At 42.1% G+C, this 9,535-nt stretch overlaps 1 long non-coding RNA gene across 1 annotated transcript; it reads right to left on the reverse strand.

Moving 5' to 3' along the window:
* Positions 1–803: 803 nt before the first annotated feature.
* LOC109523071 (uncharacterized) lies at positions 804–1,376 on the reverse strand. The gene is made up of 3 exons (XR_002169693.1): positions 1,262–1,376; positions 1,060–1,132; positions 804–963 (listed from the first exon to the last, which is right to left on the reverse strand). It is a non-coding gene; the product is annotated as an uncharacterized LOC109523071 (long non-coding RNA).
* Between the last annotated feature and the right edge of the window lie 8,159 nt (positions 1,377–9,535).

A 9,535-nucleotide genomic window follows, 5' to 3' on the forward strand; every position in this document is an offset into this window, starting at 1 on the left:
TTTCTTCAGATTCTTGAGGAGCTGCAGCCTATCCAGTCAATATCCGAGAATGGTCGGCAGTCAATATTAGGGCGCACCTGAAAACAGATTCAACTTAAAATTAAAAAATAAGCATTACATGATTTTGGTCTCACAGTGCAGAGGTACCGGGTTCAATTCCAGCTCCGGTCTCCCTGTGTGGAGTTTGCATGTTCTCCATGTGCCTGCGTGGGTCTTGTCTGGGTACTCCGGTTTCCTCCCACATTCCAAAAACATGCATGGCAGGTTAATGGAACGCTCTAAATTGTCCCTCAGTGTGACTGTGAGTGTAAATGGTTATTTGTCTGTGTGTGCCCTGCAATTGGCTGGCAACTGGTTCAGGGTGTCCCCCCCACCCCCACCCTCCTACTGCCTGAAGACAGCTGGGGTAGGCCCGAGCACGCCACGCGACCCTTGTGACGATAAAGCGGATCAGAAAATGAATGAATGAATGGATGATCATGAGAGCCGTGTGTTTCTTCACTGTTGATGAACTGATAAGGGCTGAATGAACTGAGTTGTTTTCATCGGATCAGAAAGCAAGACGGATGGGTTGTACACGTGATGCATACAATTATTTTCAAACCGATTTCAAACATACACGACTCACAATAATGCCTTTTTGGAACAGCGCAGTTCTCGTAGAAATATGCATACATCATCTCATGTCGGGTGAGGGGACAAATTAGACACCTGAAGTGTTTTTATTGACTGTCATGGAAGCTTTTGTAAATTTATTTGTAATTTGTTTCCCCAAAAATTGTCAAATTTTGTTGATTTGTGGTCTCTCTTTAGTGTAGTTCAACATTTTATTTTTCGTTTTCCTGTCTTTCGCTCTCTCCGTCATTTGAGATGATCTCAACTCTTCATCTCATGTGCAATTCATGTTTGCATTGAAATGCAACCTTCAGCTGAACTTCACCGTGAAGCAGCCGTAGCAACGTTCTGAAAGTCGATGAAACACAAAATGCAATTAGTGAAGTATTGATGATTAAATAAAAATATAATTAACAAATTATTCAATTAAAATATCAAATTTACGAGAGTGATGGGTGCATAAATTGCAAATTCGCAAACACAGCCTGCATTACGACAATCCCCTTGGTTGCAGCAGCTGTAGGTTCAATGTAAACTTTTTTTTTTTTTAAACAATCGTTAATTCATCCACACATTTACCATAATGAAAAATGTAAACTACGGTTCAAAACTGTCCCGTTTAGCACTTTTTCTGACTTGACCTTACTTCTTTTTAATGCTGGCTGTCCTCCATATTTCCTCCTGGCCGGCTCCATGTTGGGGCAAAGCCCCTCATGGTTGTAGTATTGTAAACAAACAGCAAAAAAAGACCAATTGTCACAATATTATCCACAAAAATATGTCACAGTTAAAACATTGTGATAATGTGGTTGAGCACGATGCAAAAAAATAAATGACAATGTTAATGCAGCTATTTTGATGGGCTGCCAATGTAAAAGTGCTCATAAAGAGTGCAGAGATTCTCAATGGAAAAAAAAAAAAACAACTCAAACTGAAATCCAAAATGATGTTAACAGTGTGAAACAGTTTAGCACAATGGAAAACAAAGACTAAACGGTCATAAATTGTTGAGAAAGTACAAATAAATTCATGGAGCTCCTGTACGGGATGCCGACTCAGAGACGCCTCTCGTAAATCTACAGCTACAACTCATAAATTAAAGTCTTTTTTTGCACTTACAGCAGGGGTCGGGAAACTAACAGAGCCATGAAAACAAAATATTTGGAAATGTATTTCAGTGAGAGCCATATATATATATAAAACTGTATTTTAAAAGTGAATTCAACAAAATGTCAGTAAAATAAGCCTCTGAATGTATTTTTGAAAACATTTTGTAACAATACTCACCGTTAATATGAATAATTTTCCGTTCCTCACAATTGCTCACGATCCAGTAAAACTAGCGGAATTATAGTCATCTTGCCGGGTCCATTCGCAGAGTTGCTGCAGGCTAGCTTGCACCCTGCTCAGTAGCTTGCGTGCTTCCTTTCCTCTGTATCTCGCAGGGTATTTTGATGTGAATGTAGCATGGCGCGTGTCAAAGTGCCGCTTTACATTCGACCGTTTCATCGATGACATTTTGTCATTGCAAATTAAACACACCGCAGAACCTGTTCTTTCCACAAAGGCGAATCCTTCGGGCCATTCGTCCTGACGTGTACTATTCTCGTCATTTTTTTTCTTTTCACCATTTTATTCGGCGAAGGATTAGCTTTGAGCTAATGACCGAGCGGGTTGATTCAAAAGGGGGCGTTTACCTGTTACCCAGCAACGGGCAACGTCGGCCAGTGTCATCCAATTAAAATTGCTACTGCCGCCAACTGCAGCCCTGAACATCGATGGATGGATGAAACAAGCGAGAATATTTTGTTTCATCTGCGAGACAAATACAGTCATCAAAAGAGCCACACCTGGCTCGCGAGCCGTAGGTTCCCGACCCCTGTCTTAAAGTGTCATGAGTCACTTTTTGGTAAATCCGATTTGAAGTGCTCAAAGTTTCGAGAATAGATTCCAAAGAAACATGCATCATTGATTTCCCTCAGCTTCCACAAGCGTAATTTTGCCCTTGCAGGCACGGAGCATTCATTTAATGCCATATCCCATTTCTAGTGCTTGTGCATGCTCACTGCACTTCATGTTCTCCCACTTTTTTTTCACCTGAGTTCAAAATAACAACCCACTTTGTGTTTTTGTCATGTGATTAAACGCCATCTACTATATACAAAGATGACGTAGCTTGAATTGAGTGGTATAAGTCGGAACAAAACCCCTATGTTTGAATATACAAATGCAAACATGTTAGCTCACTCTTACAAATGGGGTTTGTGTCACTTGCTTCGATGATCCTTGTCCTCCTAAGAGCAGATATGGTTTTAACCCGGAGACCTCAGCTGCTCTTGCACTTGTGAGGAATGGATGTGTTGGGGGCTGGAGGGCCATCTGAGATTAACACTCAGGTCATACTGACGGGTGTGCAAACAGTCATGCACCTCCTCCAGGCACACACACACACATACACAGGACAGCCCCAGTTTTACATCAATGAGAATTTTACACCAAGGGCAACGTTGTAAAGTAGAACAAGTTTATGTGGGCTTTTTCCCCCCTTGGCCTTTTCAGACAAGAAAGTTATTATGTCCAACTTTTAACTGGACATTTGCCGCGTCTGCTATCAAACACAAAAATTGGTAACATCTGTCTATGATACACATAAAATATGTAATTTGATTTCGGTGTGTTTAAATATACAAACAAAATAGACCTCTTTCTCGCCAATCGTATACACAAGACTCAAACATTTGTCATTTCGTTAACCATCCATCCATTTTCTATACAGTTTATCATGGAGCCTATACCAGCTGACACAGAGCAAAAGGCGGATTGGTCGTCTGTCAATCACAAGGAACATACTGGGCCTTGTTTTTGTACCCAGCGCAAGTCTAGCGCAGAGTCTGTGTGGATGGGTGGGGGCTTCTTTATTTTGGTATTTTTCGTAGACTGGTGCATTGAAAGCAATTAGGCATTCGCGCCGTTGTGGGAGTGAACACAGCCATCTTATTTACCGACCAATGGAAGCGGCTCCTGTCATCCCCTTTAGAAATCAGAGAAGGAGAGGCGCACAGTCTTTGACATGGCGGAAGCAGAAATATATTTGCTGGAGTCCATGCAGAAGATCAAAGCGTCCAAAGAATGTTTATAAGGAACTTCAAGCAGACCCCCAAAGAGTGAATGATGTAACGTTTGTCATGGCAGTCATACATCAGTGCTGTGAAGTGCGCATTTGGAGCCCCGCTTCCACTACGATCATTGTGTCTGTGTGTGTGAATGCCAATACCCTCCACAATTCAATGAATCTATTTCTACAAGAATTCAGAGGGTTCGATGCACACTGTTTTGTCCTATTTATGAAAAAAATATGACATCCACCAGAAATATGAGTGGAGCGCAGAATCTGTCTGCCTGTGTTTCAATGAAATCCACCAAAATCGAATTGCTCCACCGGCGCCACATCTTAGTCCTGCTTTTAGCCGGTCTACGGTTCTAGTCTACTTTCTATCACCAAATTGTCAGGCGCACCGAGGGCAATACAAGAAAATGCACTGAAACATCCAGCATGGCGCAGAGTGGTCTGCCAATTTCCCAAACAAGGTGAACTGGACTTGCCCCGGGATCAAAATGGAGCCAGTTTTCACGCCGAGTGCATGTGCTTGTGTCTCCGAAAATAGAGACAGATAATCATTCACAATCACATTCATGTCCATTTAACTACATATTCTTTATCTATTAATGTTTAATAGATCAATATTTGTCCATCTGTGAACACAGTTAAATGTTATAAAAACATACAGTACATACAATACAATAATAATGTTGCTGTCCATGACCAAGTTCATTGAGCTGGTGATATTCGAGAACTGTGTTCTACTGATGTAAATGGCCGAGTGGCTCATTCAGTGCACACAAGGACACACATTCACATGTTGGTGTTCATAAGTTATTTGTAAACAAGCAAAGCGGCATGAGCTGACTTCTGTTTTCCACAGATGATGAGCGATGTCTTTGTATCATAGTGCACGCTTGCGACCTGACTAACAGATGTTTAGGTCTCCCCTCCAGCTGTTTCTGACCTGACAGCATGGGTCAACCGGGCGGGGTAATCACACACGCAATCATCAACACACCAAGAAATACGGTTACCGCTTGAACCACCAATGACTCACCTCGTCCTGTGCCTCGCGCCTGCACATGCGTACATAGCAGCCTTTAGTGTGGGATGATGTTTACCATTTGGAGGAATGAACAGTATTTGGTAATGTGAAAAGCACTGCTCAGTGGTCAGGAGTCATACAATCACACCGTGTTTTATTCGATGGGCCTGAGAGTGCGCCGTGTACACCCTGGAGCGAGAGTGAGGAAGTCAAACACAACATTCTGACTCCCCTGATTTAATACTACTGCTGTGTGTGTGGGTGGGTGGGTGTGTGTGTCGCTGTGTGTTTGTGTGTGTGTGTGCGTGTGTGTTTCATTTGTGCTTGTAAGAGATAGCTGTGTTTCATCCATAGCTCACCCAACAGGTGCAAAGTTTAATTATGCTTAAGCCACCGTGGAAAGACAATGAGAGCGGAAAAATGTACAGTATTTGCTTCAGGCAGGGTCAAAAGTTGATAGTGTAGTATGCGTAATACTAACAAATGTTGACTGATGTATAACATGATCACTGAAGTAAACATCATGATCCATTTAGCCCATGATATGTTTTTACAAGCATGTTTAAACAGTAACATTAGCAATGAGGTTAGTGTTAACACAACGAGAGGTGTCCTGGCTGGTCCACCACAGAAGTATGTCAACCAGGGTCACTATGGATATAACAGAGAGCCTACCAAACAAATAAAAGCCATGTTTTGTCCTATTTCACTGCCCCCGAGCAATTGAGTGTACATGCATGTGCCCGCATTATTTTTAAAACTCGGGTCGAGTTACTGCGAATTGTTGTGAGCAGATATTCTATTTGTTGAGTTTTACTATAATGGTGAGGAAATTCGACCAGTTTATCGGAAGGTGTGGTCCCAACACAGCGCGATTCATCTTAGGTTTGAAAAATCACATTGTGTGTGTTAAATTCATCGATTTGCACCATGTTGCTGGTACAACCAAAGAATTGTTTTGATAGGTTCCACAGGTACTCTCGGTAGAGTGCATGTTTTTCCGCTTTCTGTTTGTCGAGGAAATGTTTTTAGTATGAAGGAGTCCTAACTTTTGTCATGTGTGTTGACATTTTTGAGGCCCAGTTGAAGAGCAGAGTGGATTTATTGAACCAGAGCAGCGATGTGACCACCTGCACGTCTTATCGTGTTACATACGTGCAAAATGCGTGCAGGTAATCTTGAAGGGAGAATGTAGGTCAGTGATGCAAGCGGAAATAGAACGGGGAGCCATTGGCAAATCCCCCCGCATACTGGGCCTATTCTCTATTTACAGCTCCAAACTATTCATGAATGCGTTTTCGTATACGATACATTCATATGGGGCCATACTAAAAATCTCCTATTATGTTTGTATTTTAGTATTTTTCTGAACAATTCTAGGAACAAAACTGCAACATATCGGTGAATTCATTGCTTGCATGGCTACGAAAGGTTTTGTCATTGTGACCATCTGACCCTAGAACACATCATAATCAAAGCCCAAACTTGTTGCCTTTAATCGGATCCTTGAAGTTGCAGAAGTGGGAATGCCCTCACTGAATGCATCGCTTTATGTTGATTGTGAGTTTTGATCACACTCTTTGGAAGGGAAAACAGTCATTACATTGTGCTTGTCTCATGTCGTTTCTCTGATGAGATGCTTGTGACTTGGAAGGACCGCCTCTCAACTGAATGTGGTTAAAAGAGTGAACAACGGCTTCTCCCGGATATGAATGTTGCATAAAGTCTGAGTAAAGTGCGTTAGCATGTGTCGCTGTTGTGACTCACACAAAGGGAGGGAGAAGGGCAATAAGTGTATATGATTGCGGCTAAGCAGTTAAACCGCTTGAGGCTTAATGACTCACCCTTTGTCTTGATACTTATCAGTGTTTCAACATGCAGAATGTTGTTGTCCCTGTTGCCGAGTCATTTCTTGCACATGTGTACTGTTTCAAAAGTATTCATGACCAAAACAAACCTTGACAGTGTGTATTCAAGCATTGAAGAATTGAATTTTCCACAATGTCTGCTTTAGAATCGAGTTGTAGATTGTGCGAGCCTGTCATTAAAATCAACTGAACAGCCATTCGACTTCAATTTCAATTGTCCTCATTCCCTTCACGAGTGAGCTGGAGCTTATACTATCTGACATTGAGTGAGAGGTGCGCTACATCTTCGACTGGTTGCTAGCTAATCACAGGGCACTTATAGACAAACAACCATTCTTGCATTCACATCTACAATGTATGGATAATTTAGAATCTTCCCAAAGACAGCCCAGGTAATCATTGGGAGAACACACCGCACATAAAGAGGGCCAGAGCCAACATTAGAGCCTGGGACCTCTCAACTGTAACTGCTACCCCAACGCTGCCTCAGATTAAGATTGTTATACAAAATTGAGCTGTATTTACAAGATTCACTGTCATTAGTGAATGTATATACTTTAACAGGGGATGCAAAACTTACACAAAACACAGATGCACATACAGAGTCTGCAAATGAGTGCAGGAGGTGTGTTTTCTCCCTCCCCAATAGTATTTGAGTTAGTGTATACACACACACACACACACACACACACACACACACACACACACACACACACGCATACGCACACACACATGCATACTGTAGCTCTGCTTCCCAAGAGCATGAATGAGTGTCCTGAGAGTACAGGATAAAGGTGGTCTGTGCTGCTCTTTGACTCCAGCTTCGCTTAAAGGGGGCATTGATGAATGACCAAGTCTGCTGAAGCTCGAGAGGGCCTGAGCAGGACTTGGGTCTGTACTGAAAAAGCTGAAGGATACGATGATTGGAAGAATTTGGTGTGGACTCCCTTTTAACAAAAATTCAGAGGGAACAAACAGCAATAACTCACACAGCTGTCAGGATGGCACTGGAAGTGAAGCGGAAGATGGCTTCTGAGAAGGCAAAACGGAAACGAAATTTGCCCTAAAAAGATGGGCTGTTGTTGATGTACAGCGGCGCCATTTGTAGAGTTTTATTCTTATAAATATCCATGTGTTAATGTATTTTACGCCACATCGTTGTTTTTAAAGTTTGGAATTGCAAGCTTTCAATACTTTTAGTCAATATGATCGCTTTTAGCTCATTTTTAATACACTTATATTTATATTTTATAATTTATATTTATTTACATACTATTTCCTTTCAAATTTTTGCTGCAGTAAACTGGGAATTTCTCCATTGTGAGACAAATAAAGGTTTTCTTATCTTATCTTATCTTATGATGCAACATTTCACCAGATGGTATGTTCCAACTGACCAAGACCATGGTGCAACATTTCACTCCTTGTCTTTTTTTAGATTACCGGTAAATCATGCATTTGCCATGCCATTTATTAGTCTGCATAGCAGTTTGAACAGACTAGGTCAAACAAGCTCAAAGTTAGACAAAAATGTTACAATTGTCCTCGGTCGCCCCTACAACTAGTGAGCAGGATGTAATGGAGTAACATTAGCATGGTTACCTGAGAATATTTAGTCATGGGATTTCATTTCTGTAAGCATGATTGTTAATTGGTATTGCATGCTTCCCCGAATGCCTGATTGAATTTGCCCTCTTAGCAACAGTTGAGAAACCAAAAACCTCCCCCCTGCGTTGCTAAGAAGTTGCTCACAGATGCGTATCATCTTCTTGATCTTGCATGCACGGATTTACTGACCCTCTCGGTGACCCAGGTAACCTGTCAAGTGGTCATTTTCAACCCTTAAATTCATTGAAAGCAGGCTGAGGAGCATCTTATCTGCGAGCAAGTTAGAGGCTTTCATGTTGATTGCCTCAGAAAAGGACATCCTCATGCTAATACACAAAAGTGAGAGGATGTTTGTCATGCTAACATTGCTTATTTATACGGTTTCAAAAAGTCAGCAATATAGGTTTGGAAATCCATCCACCCATCCATTTTCTAATCCGCTTCTCCTCACGAGGGGCGCGGGCGTGCTGGAGCCTATCCCAGCTGTCTTCGGGCAATAGGCGGGGAACACCCTGAATTGGTTGCCAGCCAATCGCAGGGCACAAAGAGACGAACAACCATCCACGCTCGCGCACGCACGACTGGTGTGGAAGCAGTCCCAGTCCCAGTCCAGCCCCACGCTATTCCGAAGTGGGAAATCGAGAACCAAGGCGAGTCGATCGGTACTGTGCAGAGTGAAAAAATGTCCAAGACCTCAGGTGGCTTCTGTGAAATGGAGCAAAAATCTAATTTTTGGGACATTTTAAGTAACACGAATATTATCTTCCTTTCCGCCCTAAAATCGCAATTCACATTTTCCATCTGAAAGAATAATTTCCAAAATGCAATTGACATTTTGGCAAAGAACCCCAGATCACAACCTACTGAAGTCCATCAGGATCATGTTAAGTAGAAACAAATGGAACTCTCCCGGTGAATGGCAGGGCATCATTTGACTTCTCCTCGTCAAGTCTTTAACAAAGAGATGTGTGGTTTTGTTAAGAAATGATGCAGGACACTTTAATGAGCTTCATGGAAAAACAGGATCACACCAAAAGAGAAAAAGAAACATCATATGTGAGCACACAAACACTCATTTCCTCTGACTGGTCGGCAGATTATATCAACATAGCCTTTTGTTTGAAAGCTGCAGATATGAAATATGGATGTGAGTTACACCACTGCAACTAGACCTAGGAGAACTAACGACAGCCCTCTTCCTTTGTTGGACTGTGCGCACACACACACACACACACACACACACACACACACACACACACACACACACACACACACACACACACACACACACACACA

Source organism: Hippocampus comes, unplaced genomic scaffold (genome assembly GCF_001891065.2).
Source record: "Hippocampus comes isolate QL1 unplaced genomic scaffold, H_comes_QL1_v1.1 scaffold36, whole genome shotgun sequence".
In the NCBI taxonomy this organism is placed as follows: Eukaryota; Metazoa; Chordata; class Actinopteri; order Syngnathiformes; family Syngnathidae; genus Hippocampus; species Hippocampus comes.